This window comes from Malaclemys terrapin, chromosome 7 (assembly GCF_027887155.1).
Source record: "Malaclemys terrapin pileata isolate rMalTer1 chromosome 7, rMalTer1.hap1, whole genome shotgun sequence".
In the NCBI taxonomy this organism is placed as follows: Eukaryota; Metazoa; Chordata; order Testudines; family Emydidae; genus Malaclemys; species Malaclemys terrapin.
The window spans coordinates 13,917,663-13,937,462 of NC_071511.1; the positions used below are offsets into that span (position 1 = coordinate 13,917,663).

Here is a 19,800-nt window from a genome sequence, read left to right on the forward strand (position 1 = left end):
TGGCAGCGCTCAGGGTTTTTTTTTTTGTTTGTTTCAGCCAGGCAGCGCGGGGGGTGTTTCAGCGGTGCAGCACTGGGGGGGGGGGGCTTCGGTGGCACGGTGCTCGAGGGTTTGGGCTGTGCGGCGCTCGGGGAGGGGCGGGGGTTTGGGTGGCCTGGCCCAGTGCTCCGGGGGTTTGGGCAGTGCAGCACTCGGGGGGGGGGGGGGTTCAGCAGCCTGGCGTGGTGCTGGTGGGGGGTGGGTTCGCTGAGGGAGGCGGGGGTTTGGGCGGCCCGGCCCGGCACTCGGGGGGGGGCGGGGCTTTGGGTGGCACGGTGCTCCGGTGGGGGGAGGAGTTCGGCTGGCCCAGCCCGGTGCGGTGCTCCAGGGGGGCAAGGGTTTGGGCGGCCCGGCGTGGCGCTGTGAGCGGGGGGAGTTTGGCTGGCCCAGCCTGGCCCGGCACGGTGCTCTGGGGGCGGGCGGGGGGTTGGGCGGTGCTGATTGTGTGTGTGGGGGGGGGTTCGGTGGCCCGATGCTGGGGGGGTGGGGAGGCGGGGGTTTGGGCGGCCTGGCACGGCGCTCGGGGTGGGTGTTACGGTGGGGCGGCGCTCTTCTTTTTTGCCTGGAGCGGCAAAAAAGTTAGAGCCGGCCCTGGCTATGAGGCTGGAAGGAAGTGAGGGAAAGTGGGGCGGAGACTAAGAGCGGGAGACTAAAAGAGGGAGTGAGAGCCTCCTAGTCGGTTGCTGGCCAGGCCTGTGGTAGGCCAAGCAGTTGTAAAGCCAATATATAGTTGGAAACTGGTGGTGGGAAACTGATCACGAATAAAGAACACGGGTGTTGTACCAGACTGAAGGGTCCCTGATTCATGGAAGAGAAGGGTCCAGAGGCCGAATCCAGAGGGGCAGAGTGTGAACCCCGTTACAATGAGAAACACTGATGATTCATGTGTTGTACATTTCTCCTTTACGTTTGTTCTGAACCAAACCTTTCTGGTGACAATGTTATGATTTTTAAATGCTCAATTCCCTGCAAATCTTTTCCAGCGCTATAGTTAATCAAGTCTTTTGGATGTGTTGAAAGCTGTCATGTACAGTATTTTGATTATCATGTAGATGAAATAATCCACTAGATCAAAGGTCATTTTGTTACGTATGACATGTCCAGTGGTTTAATCTTCATCTAGTCTCCTACAACGTGAGCCAGCTCCCGTTTTAGTAAATGGGACTTTTCCAATGAAATCCATTGGCAAAATCCTCATTGACCTCAATGAGAATAGGATCAGGCCATAAAATATGGTAGGACTGCAGATTTTGAAAGCTCCTGTGAACCTGAAAATGCCCTTATTGTTTTGTGAAGTCTATCAGAAAAAGTAAACCCACATCTGTATTCAAGAGAATTTGAAGCCAAGATGATATGTCCTCCATATCTTTATTTCTAAACAGAGAGGTAAATTATCAAAGCATAGTTAGCCATGTAACTCCAATTAATAACAAAGGAATTTCTGCAAAAAGAAGTCAACACTGCACTTTGAAAATTAACCTTATAAGAAATTAAAACAAAACAAAACAGAAATCTGTCTACAAAGCTTAATGGATGGCTCTGTGTAGGCAGGTTTACTATTTTGTCAAATACTGGACTTTGATATATTCTCCTCACAACAAACATTGCCACTTACCTTACCGTAACCTATAGCCAACCACACTTCCTCCTGAGAACTGTAATCAAGATGTAGTGTAGAGAGTCAGTAAAGTAGAGACTTGAACAGGTCTGAGTTTTACCTGCATTCATAAGCATAAATAGTCTCTTTTTACTATGTCTTGCTTTTTGTTTTCGGGGATTTTTTTGTCAGTTGCTTTTTTTCCTGTGTTCTTTTATTATCTGTTCTTTTCTCTTTGTTTTTTGGGAATTTGTCTTGCTTTTGTTATCCTTTCTGCTATGCTTTTTTTAAAAATCTGTTTTTTAATATAAACTTTTTCTGTTGTCTACCCTTTCTTGTATATATTTTTTCTTCCCTGTCTTCATATTTTTATCAATCGCTTCCTTGCTTCCATTTGTCTGTTTTTTGTGCTGGCTGTTTTCATTCAAGCTTCCTCGTTCTGGCCACGAAGAACACAATAGGCCTTTCTTAGTAATTTTCTTGCTTGAAAGTAATCCAATCATCTTTCTAACCCGGACCATTGCTATCTAAAGCACATTTCTGTGTGTTTTGAAAGACCAGAGTCTTAATATATGAAGGTACACTGCCAACTGGATTATTTTTAAACTTTTTTTAAAATAAAAAGTTCATATTTCTGAGAGGACACCCTCTAAATAGTGTTTCATTATTTTTATAAAGGTTTTGGGTGGGCCCTACCACAAAACACGTGAAGGCCCACCAGTTTTTTGTCCTCGTTATACGCTCTTATTTCAGTTTCTCCTGCTCCTGCTGTAACTACTAAAACATCTTCTTGTAGGGCCTGTACAAATGAGCAGTGCATGATAGTGCACCAGAATAGAGAGTGATATCATGCTAGTACATGAGACAACTCACCATCCTCAAAACAATGGAATGGACTTTTTACTATCCAAATGCACAAAGTAAGCAAACTTGAGTGGGGGATGTGGGAAGGAGAGAACAATGTTGCCCTCTCTGATCTTGTTCAGTTATAGTAATTTTAGGAGGTTGCTTACAACAATAGGTACAAAAAATACCGATTAAACTATGATTTTTTTTTTCTTTTTTTTTTAAATCTAAAAACTTGTTCCATGATCCAAGACAACATTTAGCAAAAAAATCACAAATAGTGTGGTATGTGGAGTTGCATAATATTCTCGGCACCAAATTATTGTGTACCTAGGACTGTAAAAACTTTACAGGGTACTTGACTCAACAGCACTATAGTGTCCTACCAGTATTTCAGTTTTAGTCTATTGGGATACTGTCGGACATTCTGTTAGTCTCAAAGGTGCCACAGGACCCTCTGTTGCGTTTTGTCGGACATTGAATGTTATAGTCTGGCAGTTCAAGATACCTGTCTGGCATGTATGACCACTTCATGCAGCAGGGGTTGCAGAATTTTGTGATATGGAGTATGCATAACACATGCATGAATGTTGGTGTTTGCAAGTTACCTAAGCTGTGCAATGGCACTATTAATTTAAGGCACAGCGTTGTATAAGGAAAAATAATTATTCATGTCATGTATGATGTGCTGCACAATATTGTAATAACATATCACATTTCAGATAGGCATTTGTTTCTGTTGTGTTCTCTTACCCAAACAATTTAACTTTGCCTACTCGTGGTATGGCCATTCCCCCCTTTTATGAAAATTGACCAAGACAAACATATATATGTGTAATTCTTGGAAGCTCCCCTTTTTTGTGGGCTGGCAAAATTTAGTACACAGGCCATTGCCATGTCCTTAAATGTACAAAGGTCAGGAGTTTGGATCTGATAACAGATGGATATTGTCTTTTTGGTCTTTATCTCATCTGTATTTATTTGCAGCATAAACTTCCACCTAGGTCATTTTTTCCTCACTTAAATCCATGCTTTTTGGACCAGGATTTAACTGTGGATGGTTCCACTACAGGTGGTTTATAGTCTCTGCATCTTTTCTTAGATTAGTATTTATTTCTATTGTTGCTACTGAAGGCCATAATCAAGAAGGGGTTCTACTGTGCTACGTGGGCAAAAACCAAACCCAAAGAATTTACAATCTAAGGCCTTAACCCTGCCAGTTTTTAATCCATTTGCCTAAATTTAAGCACATGGTTAGTTCCACTGCAGCCTAAACTGATAAGCAGCGTAACAGGACAAACAGGGTGGGAAAGTGAAATGCAATTTTTTAAAGGACACACACTTTAAATGTAATTAAATAGGAATTGATTCACTAGGCAAATTTGACCATTCATATGAATTAGAGTGGCTGGATTGTGCAACATTATGAACAGAAGATGCACTTTTTCAGCTTAAACAAAAATGCAAAGCCAGTCTTATACTCTTCATTCATCACTATCCTCCTCCTTAACACATTTTTCCTGACAAAATGCCCTTTGATAAGGTTACTTGAGCATGGCTACCAGTGCTGATGTATAAACATTCTGATAACATTCTACATTTTTAGGTAATGTATTAATCAGGGTGCCATATACATCTCTCTACTCATAGTACTTTTGTTACCTGCTATCCCAATTACATTGTGACTGTGTGACTCGTACAGCAGTGATTGTTTGGGTGACTTCCATACAGTGAAATAATGCAGATATTTCTTATAAATATAAATATTTTTTATATATTTTCTTTATTCTTTTGTTTAGACCAAGGGCTACTGTCATCAATAGAAAATTGCTAGTATTTCTTCCTCTTCTCGGTGCCTCCCACAATCTTCAATGCCCTTTGATGTCACAAGTCCGACAACAAACCCTCCAAACTTTTTGTGCTCCTTATGTATCTCACTTTCTGTAATCTCTCTCTCTCTCTGCCAGTAGTCTATCATGTTTATTCTTCCTATACTTTTCCTTCAAGTAGCCATTAGTATATTTCTAACACAATAAAAATTGTTTCTGTCCACACAGTGGTCCTAAACCCCAATTGACATAAGTAGCTCTCTGTATGAGAAAATTACTTCCCTAGCAGTGTTTGAACGGGATGAAATTGATGCCTGTACAGAGATCCTGAACAAGGTTTTTATGTCCCTCTAAAGACCTGAAAATAGAACTTGAGTGGTGGAGAGGTTTACATGGGGTCAGAGACCTTGTCTTCATACTTGATGGTAAAGTGCGATACACATCAATGGTGCTGGATAGATCATGAGAAAACGTGTCCCAGTGGTTAAAGCAAAGCACATGAATGAGGAGTTCTGGGGGATGTTCCTGCCCATATCACTGACTCACTGTGTCACAAGCGCATTTCTGAAGCTCTGTTTCCCCATCTAGCAGAGACACTAATATTTTACCTATCTTACAGAGTAGTCTGTGACTTAATGAGCAGAAAACACTTTGAGAACCTTTGATGGAAGGTGCTTTAGAAGTGCAAAATGTTGTCGTTTTGGAAGGTTATTTTTAAACTAATTGAAAAGTACAATATTCTCTTCAGGGCCCACAGTAAAGGACTCAGAGGGTCTGTGAAGCAAGAGACATCTGTATTACTTACAAATGTTTCCTGCTCTGAGGGACCTGGCAGGAAGCCTTGTACTCTTCAGCTGTCTCCATTGTACATCACACTGAAGTAACACCACTTTTTAATCTGATATCCAATACCTTCAGGATGGAAGCTCTCACCTCAAACCACAACTCATGTATTTGAGCTGTCTTATAAGTTTGACATTCTAGTAATATCACACTTTCCATCCTGTAGTTGTCCTCAGTCAGTTTTAAGAATGTACAGTGAATCATTACAACTTTGTTTTCTTATAGGCAGAATTTAGCTATTGCAAATTACTGGTTATTATTTCCTTATCATGCCTGTCACAATAGGTCAAAAGATGTATCAGTTGCCTGGGCACTGGATAACTAAAACAACAACAAAGATTCAAGTATAGTTAATGAACAGCTTCCAAAGAAAGGTAAGATCTTTGTGTGTAAGGGACAGAGAGAGGCAGGTTAGGAGGCATGATTGGTGGAGGGATACGTAGGACTAAAATGTACAGCACTGTTCTCAGTCCTTGATTACAGCTATGGGACCAATGCCTCTGGTGTAACTCGGAGAAACCCTTTGGCTGCTCTAAGTTATGCTGATAGACATCTTGGCCCCCAACAATCCATGGATCGTGGAAGGCAGAAAGGTAATGAACAGCCACCTTTTCCATTCCTCAGCTCCTCCAAATGTGAGCTGGGCACAGCTAAGAATTCAGCCTGCAGTTCCCACCATACCTCTGTAACTCACTTCCACTCCATCTCCAGTTAATTTTCCCAATGTCCACGTTTAGCCTGTTTTGCTACCATCATCCTTAAAGCATCAATGTTTGCATGAGAGATGAGATAGCTTCAAGATGTCTGTGGTACACACAAAGATCCTTCCCCTCAGTGGGGAATGCCACTGAATTCAGTAAGCACAAGAAGGTCAAAACGGGGGGGAAATGAAATTCTTTCCTTTGCAGTCTTTAATTATAAATAAAAGGTCTTTCAAACTAAGGAGGTTGCAAAGCAGCTTTGTAAGCTCTTCAAATAGCTACACTTTTTAAAATGTAATATCAGAGCATGGTTCTGCTCTAAAAAGAGATGGTAAAAGGGACAATGTGGAGTTCCAGGCTTATTGCGTCCCAGTAAGTTCAGTTTACAAGTAAAAAGATGTTTTTCTTTTCTCCAACTGCTACCTCTGCTGGCTCTGTATGAGATCTGAAAGTCAAGCTGTGTTCTTTCTGGCTTGTACATCTCCATCAGCAATAAAGAATCTGCAGGACAAATTCTGCCCTTAACTACACCTGCGGAGCCCCATGGTTTCCCAGGATTTCACAGGTGTAGCTCACAATAGAGTTGGCTCTGCAGTTCCTCTGAAAATCAAGAGTGTAAAGAACAAGAATAGCTGAAGGGAAAAGCTCCAAGGAGGGAAAGGATCTAATTAAAGTTGTACAAAAAGGTGTGTAACTAGAAGTGAAAGGTGAAAAAATAATCAAGATAACATTTAAGCTAAAGAAACGTATTGAGCATGAGATGTGTTGGACTGTAGAATATTCTCCCTAGGGGAGTAGTGGAAGGCCCTTTACTTGAACATTTTAAATGAAATTGGCTAAACACTAGAAAATGTACTGTAGGGAACAATCCTGTATTGGCAGAGATGCCCCAACACACACTTAAGGGGAGAAGGTAAATGATACACTTAGCAGGATGTTTTACTGACTAATATGTTTACTAACTCCTAGGACTGAAAAATAATAGCAAAAGTAGCCACTAGCATTCAGTGAGTTTATCACTTAGGATTTTTTTCTCAGAACACAATATTCCAAAATCCATAGGCTTTTCGAAGTAAGAGATGCATAAGACCATCTAATTTGACCAACTCATCTACAGTCATTTGACATAGTCCACCTAACATGCTGTTCCCATCTCTAATTTCTGTAATTCCATGAACAGAAGCCATTAGAATTTGAGTCCTGAATCTAGCTGAGGGACTGAATGACACAGGGGACTGATAATGGGATAGAGGGCCTTTCACTTCTAGATTGCCATTTCAAATTCAGCCTAGGTCAGCAGTGACTGTTACCATGTGATATCTGATTGGGAGTGTAGATGAAATGTCCCAATTACTAATTGTCAGCGGAGAGGAAACCAAGTAGATACGGAGAATAAACAACCCATTTGCCACTGGATACATGCTGTCCAGAGGTTAAAGCATGCTGATGGGACAGAATGGTGAGATCCTTCGATAGATCCCATTCTCTCTGACTCCGCATTGTAACATCCTAGGCCGTCAAACCAGGCACCTCTCCTGGATACTATAGGCTCCCAGTAACATACCTACATCTTTGGGGAGTGGCTGTTATCACAAGTTTTTTTCTTTATATAAAGGGAGAATGATTCTACTTTCTGAGAAGTTGACTATAAAGATTATGCTAGCATCGAGGAGATAATAAACAGGGAAGGTTGAGATTTGTCTGATTCTTAGGAATAGAGGGCTGGATGTCAGGCAATACGATGTTCGGGTTTAATGAGAAAAATTGCCTTTAACCAAACCATCATGAGACAGCAATAGGGAAGCATTTAATCCATCACACCCTCTTATTCTCATCAGACTGTTGAGAGAACGAAGATATATCAATCCCCCAGACCACAAAACTCATTTTTACCTCATCCTGTGGATATAAAAAGATGGAAGGCCCCAGCCCCTATGTGCGGGCTACTATTAACAATAAGCAGGTAAAAAGAAATGGTAATGGTATTATCATCTTAACATTCTTACAACTCAGGATATTTGTCCCTAGGAAGTACTGTTCTGCAATACTAAACATTTTGAAATAGTTACTGTGCTCAGGAGATTGTTTCCAAGAGATTTACTGAGGTTTGAACTAGTTATTTCATAGCTATATTTATATATACACATATTAAAAAGGATTATGGTAATGGCTCATTTTGCCCATATCAGTCTTATTTACTTTTAACAATCTCTGTAAAGCATTCACGTTTTTAATATTCAGATTAATTTCCATGAGCAATTCATCATTTTGAAACCACATGCACCCCAGCCATTAACTCATGCAAAAATAAACACAATCTTAACCATAAACTTTTCATAATGGTAGCGCTTTTAAAATTAGAAATGTTGAGCCAATCAAAATATACAAGGAAGAATTTCGCTTTTTTTTTTCCTTGTAGAAAAAAAGACTTAAATTTGCACCAAATTTTAAATTAAGGGTTCAGTTCATCACACGTTCATGTCTATGTGACCAGTTGTGATTTAGTTGGTTTTGGTCCTGCTTTGAGCAGGGTTTGGACTAGATGACCTCCTGAGGTTTCTTCCAACCCTAATATTCTATGATTCTATGAGTTGGGTTTGCTTAGTGGAGAAATTGAACAGAAGGAAAATTACTTTTGTCACACAGGCACATGCAAAACTAATATGCCAGCTACATATAAATGGGCTTTTACTGCACCACAATGAAAGCGAATAAATTCACTCTGGAATTTTATTCACTGTTAGGGGGGTGAAACACCAGCACCATTGTAGACCCCTTTAATTTTTCCTTAATGTACTTTTGTGTGCCTTGGTGGTTGGAGGCTTGCCCTTATCTAGGCTTTCGTTCTTCTCCTTTTACAACTCACAAGTATAATACAATATTCATTTACTGTAGGGATGTGTGTGAGAGAGAGACGGAGAGAGAGAAAGAATTTATGAAAATGCCATTTGCTGCACTGTTCTGATTCCCTCTCACAGCACAAACAAAATGGTGAATTGAAGACAGCTGCCACATCAAATTATCTGGCTCCCAGCCACCATTGCTCTCTTCTTTGAATCTCCCTCCCTTCTCCGCCCCCCCCCCCCCCACTTTTGCCCTATGGTTCCCTTTCATATGAAATACTTTACAAAACGTGCCAAGAAGAATGAAGGGCATTCTTAAAAACAAATTGCTGAAAATAAGGGAAATATGCCTGTGAACCAGAAGTCTTTAAAACAAATACACTACCCATAACAGATTAAATGAGCTCAAAAGCAGTTACAGAAATTAATATAGAATTGAATATCCTTTAAGTTAGTCACATTTTAATTAAGTTGAATAGGTTTCTATAGATTACACAACAGATGATGCAGTCTCATCATATGGTGATAACACTCTTTCCATTCCACTAGTATCTCTGGAGGATGTTAAACAGAAACTACTAATGTCAGAGATTTTTAAATCAGCATGTTCAGATAACTTGCATCCAAGAGTTTTAAAAGAGCTGGATTTCTGGACCGTTAATGTTGATTTTCAATAAGTCTTGGAGCACTGGAGAAGTTCCAGAAGACTGGAAGAAAGCGAATGTGTATATTTTAAAAGCTTAAATGGTAATTATAGATAGGCCTATCAGCCTGATGTTGATCCCAGGCAAGGTAATGGAACAGCTGATATGGGACTTGATAAATAAAGAACTCAAGGAGGGTAAAATAATTAATGCAAATCAACATGGCTTCATGGAAAATAGATCCTGTCAAACTAACCTGATATCTTTTTTTGATAAGATTAGAAGTTTGGTTGATAAAGATGATAGTATTGATATAATACACTTACACTTCTATAAGGTGTTTGACTTAGTATCACATAACATTTTGATTAATAAACAGAATGATATAAAATTAACACGGCACAAATTGCATGGATTATAAACTGGCTAACTGATAGGTCTAGAATGTAACTGTAAATGGGGAATCATCGAGCGGGATTGTTTCCAGTGGTGTCCTTCAGGGATCGGTTCTTGGCCCTACATTATTTAACATTTTTACCAATAAAATCATCATTGATACATTTTGCAGATGACACAAAGATTGGGGGAGTGATAAATAACGAAGAGGACAGGTCACTGTTTCAAAGTGATCTGGATCAGTGGTTCTCAAACTAGGGCCGCCGCTTGTTCAGGGAAAGCCCCTGGCAGGCCGGGCCGGTTTGTTTACCTGCCACGTCTGCAGGTTCGGCCGATCGCAGCTCCCAGTGGCCGCGGTTCGCCAATCCAGGCCAATCGGAGCTGCAGGAAGCGTCACGGGCCGAGGGACGTACTGGCCACCACTTCCCGCTGCCCCCATTGGCCTGAAGCGGTGAACTGCGGCCAGTGGGAGCCGCGATCGGCGGAACCTGCGGACGCGGCAGGTAAACAAACTGGCCCGGCCCACCAGGGGCTTTCCCTGAACAAGTGGCGGCCCTAGTTTGAGAACCACTGATCTAGATCAGTGGCTCTGAACCTTTCCAGACTACTGTACCCCTTTCAGGAGTCTGATTTGTCTTGCGTACCCCAAGTTTCACATCATTTAAAGCTATTTGCTTACAAAATCAGACATAAAAATACAAATGTCACAGCACACTATTACTGAAAAATTACTTTGTCATTTTTATCATAATATTATAAAATAAATCAATTGGAATATAAATATTGTACTTACATTTCAGTGTGTAGTATGTAGAGCAGTATAAACAAGTCATTGTATGAAATTTTAGTTTGTACTGACTTCACTTTTCACGTAGCCTGATGTAAAACTAGGCAAATATCTAGATAAGTTGATGTACCCCCTGGAATACCTCTGCATACACTCAGGAGTATGCGTACCCCAGGTTGAGAACCACTGACCTAGATCACTTAATAAAATGGACACAAGCAAACAATATGCATTTTAATATTGCTAGATGTACATGTGTGCAACTAGGAATAAAGAATGTAGGTGATGCTTACAGGATAAGGGACTCTATTTTGGGTAGCACCCAAAAAACTGGGTGACTGGGCAACAAATGGCAGATGTTGATAAATGAACTGTATTTGTAGACATGCCCTTATACCTGCCTTGAGTGCAGGGAATGGACTAGATGATCTATTGAGGTCACTTCCGGTCCTACGCTTTTGATTCTATGATATCTCCACTGCTACAATGATCAACACCCCTCACAACAAACCTTTCAAGATCCATGGATCCTACACATGCCTATCACAATGTGGTAAATTATAGCATAAGAGACTAAATAACGTGTATAATGGGTATATGGTAGATGACAGTCAGCCAGCCAGCTAGCTAGTGTGGTGCATGAAAGTTACAGAATAAGGAGGTAAAATGAGGAACTGCAGAGAGGAAAACGGTTATATTTTTTTGTGCATTAAAAAGGAGAACTACCCTAAAGCCACTGGAGGGGAAGTCAGCAGGCAGGATTAAGGCAGATTTACAGGATACAATGAAGGAAGCTTGCCCAGTTGCCTCCTGCTCTGGGGGTAAATAGAGGATTTAAGTTTTCATATCTGTCAATCTGACACATTTAATGAGCATGAAATGTCACTAATAATATTTGTGAAGTTGAGTTTACTGAGTTGTTGCAAACACTGGAGGAGACTTAAACAAGGAGTGAAGACTACTTCACCCCATCTGGTGGCTGGACTTGCTCCATTGGCCAAATCCTGTAATCCTTAGTCAGTCAAAATACCCTTTTTGTACTCAGTGGAAATTTAGCATAAAGCTAAATTTTGGCTCTTCTGCCTCTTATCACAGCTGAGGCTCAAACTCACGGTTTGAGCATCTTTCCAGCCTGAGGCAAAAAGAAACTCCCCAAAAGAAAGTTAGACTTGCAGGAGATCGGCTGAGTCGGTCTCTGCATAATGTATATAACTGAAATAAACATAGTATTTACAAGTTTCAGAGTAGCAGCCGTGTTAGTCTGTATCTGCAAAAAGAACAGGAGTGCTTGTGGCACCTTAGAGACTAACAAATTTATTTGAGCATAAGCTTTCGTGGGCTATAGCCCACTTCTTCAGATGCATAGAATGGAAATAGAGAATATATTTCCCCATGTTAAGTATCCTCACACCTCTTGTCAACTATCTGAAATGGGCCATCTTGATTATCACTACAATAGATTTTTTCTCCTGCTGATAATAGCTCATCTTAATTAATTAGCCTCTTAGAGTTGATATGGCTACTTCCACCTTTTCATGTTCTGTATGTATATATATCTCCTTACTATATGTTCCATTCTATGCCTCTGAAGAAGTGGGCTGTAGCCCACGAAAGCTTATAGTATTTACAAGACCTTTTGGCAGGCAAGCAAAATTATTCTTCAAAACAAGAACTAAATACATACACTGGGCAGTACTAGTTTTGTCAGAAAAATAATTAGGTCTTCTTTGTCCTAGGAATGCTTGGGTCCTTGAAGGCTGTACCCACAGTACATAAGGTCAATTCATGACTAGCAAATTTGAACACCTACATGGGCTAGCCGACCCTTTCAGTTTCATTCTGCCTCTCATTCTCAGTGTACTTTGCCAATTAAAACACCAAAAGCAATTAAACTGTCTATAATTATCTCTGATACCGAGTTGGCTTTCTGGGCATTAGCCACAGCACATTTTACAATCACTTACACTTCAAATACAGCAATCAGTAATTATCTAAAATGCATAGGCTTAACAATTAGCAATTCAAGTTCTTGTTTGCCGGAGAAAGTGAGCAAAGAAATTCCATACCATACACAGTGAAACAATAGCTGGGAGCTAGCACAAATCCTAACTTTGGTATTAGTGCATTAACATCAGCCTCAGTTGAAGTGGCTTTTAGGAATGAGAGAAACAACTGACTGTCATAATATTATTTAAATTGAGTGTAGGCACCATTTCTGGTAATGGATAGTTTAGAATTCATAGATAAAAAGGCATGATAAATAATACAAAAGAGGCCGAATCATTCATCTTAGCATTGCCCTATAGAGACTTGCTGACTTGCATTAGCTTTCATTTGGCATACAGCCTTGTTTTGGTTTTGCAAATAATTTTTTTTGTCTTTGGTTATGCAATGAAACGTAGTTGTTTTCTGATTTTTATTTATTTATTGATAAAACTATGAAACTCTTTATCTACATCAGCTGTTCAAGGTTTGCTGATAGTCTACCTGGAAACTGTTCATTTGAAATAAAGGGATTTTTATTTTATTTTATTCTTTGACAATTGTGATTCATTTAGGAAGTCATCAAAGATGTAAGAGAGAAAATATTCCCATCCACAGGCTGGTTCTTTCTGGTCTAAAACTGCATAAGATGATTTTATTCCCCTATTTTATTGCCAAACTCAGTTCCATTTTGAGTCCTCCAGTATGATTTTCCACTTATGCAGAATATCCTTTCAGTAGGTAGCTATGATGTTTTGTGGAAGCATTTGCTGAAGTTCAGTAATTAATGTCATTCTTGACCTCTCATATTTACTGTAGGCAACTCAGCAGGATGATAAAAGACCATAAATAAGCAGAGTGCTTTTGTTTGAATGGTTTCCTATATATATATTGTTCCTGATGGGTAATGCTACAATGACATACGCAACAAAAAAATAACTGGAATCTAACATTAAACAAAGTTTAATTGATACTTTTTCAGCATCCTCAGCTCCAGTGATCCAGACTGGAAGATCTGTCTGTTAGATGATGTACAGCAGCAGGAAGTGCTTGTGACCAAAGCTTTTAGTGTCAAGGGTCTCCATGTCCCTCTGCTTCTTTTCCTAATCTCAATCTACCATACAGTTCCAATTGTTCCTTCTGTACCTCCCTATTGCCATTGTTTTCCTTTACAGAATGTTTCATGACTTAAGTAGACAAATGCAGTAGTGAAATAGTGATCTTCAACCCACTATTATCGAACCCGTTGGCCTTTGTGGTGCACAAGACCCTGGTTCCTCATTGGCCTAGCATACAGGGCGCCAGATGCAGATTCACTTGCTACATCCCTCAGTCAAAGTAGAATGCTGCAATGAGAGAGAGCACTTTCGCAACCCTAATCCCGTATTCGTAGAGACTGTGGTGTCACGGGACCGCTCTCCTCCAAGACGTAATCCCTCACCTCTTTTTCCCCCTTTACTAGCCAATGATTAGTTCTTGGCTATGGATCTACTGGAAATTGTGATGGTGACTCTTCACCTTGTTAGGCTAACTCATCCACCGTGATTCCTGTAGCAAAGAAGATGGAAGATTGCATGAGAGGTCTCCTAGTGTGAAATCCTTTCGGGTAAGGGCAAGCCAGTCCTTTCTAGCTTTCCTATTAGAAGAAAGGGTATGATTTTCCCTAACAAGAATAAAAGAATTAGAGCTAGATTCCTTTTTATTTTACCCCCTTCTCCCCCCCCCCAAAAAGCCTGGTTCTTGGAGGCGGAGAAGAGAGAGAGAGTGCATTACCATCTTTTAACTCCTTGGCAGTGCTCAAAATAAAGTGCTCCTGGCCACATTAGAATCTAGATGGCTCGGCCAATAGAAGTTTTAGCCTTTTGGACACTTCCTGAACACTCTCTCCCCTCCCCAAGAGATGCTTTGGTAAGCCTGCTAGTCATACCTAGTATATGGCATCACAGGGTCCAAGAAGTGGCCAGGTCTTTTATGCAAAACAGCTTTCTATCCATCTAGATTGGTATGTTGTGATATTCAGTAACAATGTTTAAAACACGAGAGCAGAAAACAGCCTTTTTAGTACCTCCAGCCATGTTTAGCCTGTGCAGAATAATCACGTGATCTTATTGGTTTTATCCCATCTTCCTTCCCACTATATCATTAGTCCCCTCATATGTCATATAGTATATAGTTTGGGAAGAGATTATACCACTTTCTGATTTTGGAGGTGCCTAAAAAGCCTTTGGATGTTGATAGTAATTAATGAATTTAATATTGACAGTCTAGTTTAAGTTTATTTGTATTTTATTGTCAAGTCAATCAATTTTACAGGAAAACATTGCAAAATGCAGTGTCTGGGCATGTTGAGCTGTACAGTTTTAATTGTATGAACATAAAAATTGATTACCCTTGAGCATTATAAACTATTTTTTATGGATTGAAAATATTTTCTGTGCATAAATGCTAATTCTTGTAAACAAGTGTCTATCTTGCTTTTAATATTTAAAGTATTTTAATTGTAGGCATAACTGGTTATCCTCTGTGATAATTATGGCCTTCCCCAGAGGCATCAAGTGTGAGAATGAATTAAAATAGTGGCATTCTTTTCTTTCATTTATTTGGGATGCCATCTTCTGCAGAGGTCTAGAACTCAAGGGGGCAGGGAAAGGTATTTTGCGCAAAAAAATAGGAAACAAGCTGATGCAGAGAAGGTGTGTTCAGGGGGGACTATAAATCAAATAGAAGATGTGATGAGCTATTGATCTCCATCTGGATCCCCATAATACCCTTCCCACAAAGCTATGAAATATTGCAAAGTAGCAAAGACATCAAGAACCAGGAAAGTAAATGAAACACCTTCTTGGACTGATCTTCTTCTTCTGAAGCAGCAGTGGCATGCTTTGAGTTTTGTGATGGAGAAGAGCATCGGCAGCTCTACAATCTTGTTGAATGTCTTGGCAATGCAACATCGGAAGCTAGAGTTACATGACAGTGTCAGTGATGATGGTCTGCAAAGCAGCCTACTCCATTATGAATAATGAATTGTCAGCTTTGATGAAGGATGACTGTTGCAGTTCATGCCCCACCCTGACATTTTTTATTCTTTGGCCATTGATGAGGGGAGAGCCAAGTAGGATTCCAGTCATCAACTTGAAGAGAAGAAAGGTGACCCTTCTGAATTATACTGATACAATAAAAACAAATAAGGGCCAGGTATGAGTGGAGGAGATCCTGAGTCAACCTCATCTTAAACAAAGCAGTTGGCAAGTCCCATGTTCTTTAGCTGGATCAAAAGTGGCAAAAGTAATCAGAAACAGCAGACACATTTTCAGGGAGATTATCCACAGCATATTTGACAGCAAAAGTGGGAAAGCAGTTTACCTCTCTTCTTCTTCTTTATTTAATACTGATATTGTGGTAACACACAGAAACCATAGTCAGGATCGAGATCCCATTGTTCCAGGTGCTGTTCAAACACAGAAGTAAACATGCCCAATCAGCTATAAATAAATTATCATTTTTGCTGCCTCTCTAGACATGTCCACTGAAGTATAATCTGACTACCCTGATATTTATTTGGTCATCATCATTGTAGTGCGTGAGCACTTGCAAGAGAGAAGGCACCTGGAAATAACTTTTCCAGTTTTCTTTTAAAATGTGAGGCTTTCATCTTCAGCTGAATTCAACTGGGTCTGTCAAATGCCCCCAGCATCACTTAAGATATACTTTGAGTACAGCTTGTAATTTTTGCTAGAGGTGCTTGTAGTGCCTTTCATTAGTTTCACTGGCACTCCCAGACATCCAGGAAGATACTCTGTTTTATATGATATACCTAACATCCACATGGGACTTCAGGAGATGGAAGAGGGTGAATGCTATGTCTTCTGGCAATTTGCTTATGAGAGCATCCTTCCAAAAATCAAAGTCTGCCTGGGGAGGGATTTTTTTTTTCAAGTCTTCCCAGGAGAGATGGATCAAGTAATGTTAACGGCACATAGTCTTCACTTTCAGACGTGCATGCTTTTCCCCCTGCCCCACTGCTGTTGCTGTTGCAGCAGGTGGAATCGATGTGGCTGTTATTTCTCCAATTTCTTTTGTCTTGTCCAACATTCTAAAAAAATGATGTGTTTTAAGATATATACCTGATACATGGGATCAAGGGAGATGGAGATGGAGGATGTTGAAGATACAGCCTCCAGCATTTTGTTCACAAAAACATCCTTCAAAGCACATTTATTTTCATGTGGGGTTGAAGTATGGTAACCCTCTAGTATTTGAGATACAGACTAAGCATTGTTGACAATATCCCTTTTGAGCATATTTGATTCCTAAATCAGTTAACATCCTGAAATGGGATTTCCTTCCACCTTTGCGGCTACAAGTGTCTTTCTTTAGTTTAAAAGTCACTTTGCAATTTTTTTTTAGTTGCAAAACTGGCAATATGAAAGCAACTGTTCTATGGAATGAATGTTTAAGGAATAGATGAGTATATGTCTCTAGTCAGATAATTTTAGAGCTCTTCATTCACTCAAAAGATTGAAGCCCAATAAATACTGAGATTTTTATTTCAAAATATGAGCTTCTCCATACAGAATTGGCCATATTCCCTCTGGCTGAATGTAAGTGCTGGCCAATGAAATTGCCTCCACTGAACATCATGGGAAAAATTGACCAAAATAATCTACTATCTTAAAATGAGCATAGCACCATGAACTTCAATAGACCTCCACCAATTTGCCCTTGCATCCTTGGGAACAGACATATGAGTGTAAATTTGCAACAAAACAACTTCATCCTTTTACTTATTTTCAGCAGTGGAATCTAAGAACCATTTTGTCCAGATCAGTTATAACCATTCCAGGAAGGATTCTGGAAGACTGGTTTACAGTGTAACAATTTTGTATGTGGCTCTTTTCAGGAGTTAGAGGTAACACTCTTTGCCAAATATGGGGTTACCGCCAGCACACAATTGACCTTTCTTTTATCAAGAATATCTGGAGGAAGGAATTCTGCCCAGTGCATTCTTCAGAGTTGGCAGCTCTGAGTTGGCAATTGGAGGAGAAGTGTTATAATAGTTGCCTGCCTGTCTGGATGGAGGGTTTGATTCAGAATAATATGTTTAAAACCCTACTTCTTATGCCTACAACACAGGGGTAGATAAATGTCTTGCAGCTCCCCTAATTTGAGAGTATTAGCTGAGAGTTTTTTCTCTTTTTTGCAGGGGGGTTGTTATTTCTGCAGAAGCACCTCCCTTCTTTTTATTTTAACCCATTTTGTTCCACCTGGCACACCATGGGCCTCTCTGTTCCATCAGGTCCCCTGATTTTCAATAAGAAGCTCAAAGACACTGAATATACATAGGATGCAAAGATAATCTGAATGCTTCCTTGCATGTAGAACCTGCTGCAAAGCCCATTGAGGTCAGGGAAGGCCTCCTATTGACTTTAGTCGACTTTGCATTAGCGTCAGACTTTGAATATACACTGCCACTCAGTAAGGCAAACTATTGGATTTGAACACTGCTCTGTTGACAATAAGGGTAGAGCAGTTGGTCCGAGGTAACTGGAATATGCTATTACATTAGGAATGAACCATGAGGAGAAGTTTAATGTAGAATCTTGTTTCCTAATTACATAGACTGGTAGTAAAAATAATAATGTGCACTTGTATATAGTGCCTTTGGTCCAAGGATATCAAACTGTTTTATAAATATTAATTAAGCCTCAAAACACCTCTGTGGAGTAGGTAATTAACATTGTTGTAACCATTTTACATACAAGACAGAGAGATTAATGGCCTTGTATTCCACAAACATTTATTTTACCAAAATTAGACACATTACAGGATGCCTAATATTTTTTTTCATGCAATTGCCATAGTTGCCTTTGAAAATTGTATATTTATGCATCTTAATGGCAAGTCATGCATCTGTCTGGTCATTTGTACAGGCAGATGCCTGATGTGTACAGGTAAAAATAAGGCGCACACATTTGACGTGCAATACCGTGCCTGACTTTTGGAATATCAGCCTTGAAGTGACTTGCAAGGCCACATAGTAAGTCAGTGGAAGAGGATCAGGAACAGGAATCCTGATGCTGGTTTTTAGTTGTCTACTCATTAGACAACATTCTAGACACCTGACTGATTTATACAATAAGAAAAAGAGATGAGTATCCAAGGTTCAAGGTGCACCAGCAATAGGGTTGTCAACCCCGCAGGATTGTCCTGGAGTCTCCAGGAATTAAAGATTAATCTTTAATTAAAGATTACGTCATGTGATGACACCTCCAGGAATATGACCAACCAAAATTGGCAATCCTAGCCCGTGACACATTACAAGAACAAAAATGAAATTGAATAGCTGCTTCATTCCTGACAGCCAGCAGACCTCAACCCCTATCAAAAACAGAGAACTCTTTCCCCCGTGCAGATCGAACCTCGCTTTCTGCAGCGCCCACAAATAGACTTGCTTGAAGATCAACACATTTGGGCTTTTTCAGAGCAGGGGCCTAAACTTAACTCAGAGTTGAATGTTCATCCTGGAGAAGGCTTTACCAAGCCCACCCCCATTTATTAAACAGATTGAGCACCTCCGCTGATCACAACTGTGGCACTACATCTTTAAATAGGGAAGAGTCAGGTAGGGAAGCCCCAATCCAGGTAAGTCCTTATAGATAAGCTCCTTGGGAAAGGATCCAATTTCTTGTTCTTTGTTTATATGGCATCTAGCAAAGTGGCACACTGGTCTCTGACTGGAGCTCTAAGCATTACCACAATATAAACAATATCACTTTCTAGCTTCCTACAAAGCAATGACTATAAAACATTACCAATTCCGATAGCTCTTTTTATTATTTTTATTTATTTCAACCCATCTCTTTTAACAATACCTATACACGTCTTGTTTGACAGCTTTCTGTTGGAGAAGGTCTGCTTTTTTCAACCTTTCCATAAATAAATTACAAAGATTCCAGATTTTATATTTCTTATTTATTTTCTCCTCAATGTTGGTATTCCACTTTCAATAAAGAAATAATTATTACATCACACAATTGAAGGCTTTGTATGATTCTGCTCTATTTTTCTAATAATTTTCCTCCGAGGGGATTACACTAGCGATTGATGGAGTTTAAGAAAATTGTGGTTACTAATTATCACTTATATTTTGAAACAAGTGCAAATCACTGGGCACCACAGTGTATCCAACCCAAACAATAATCAAAAATGAATCTAACTAACTACCCAGCAAATAAGAATTGAATAGAACTTAAAATCAATTAAACCATTTATTTTCAACTTTATTATTGAAT

The 19,800-nt window shown here is 39.9% G+C and overlaps 1 protein-coding gene across 4 annotated transcripts in view; it reads left to right on the top strand.

Moving 5' to 3' along the window:
* The window catches only part of LOC128840976 (contactin-4), a 654,212-nt gene that overhangs the window by 266,353 nt on the left and 368,059 nt on the right, over positions 1–19,800 (top strand). The window lies entirely within an intron of this gene.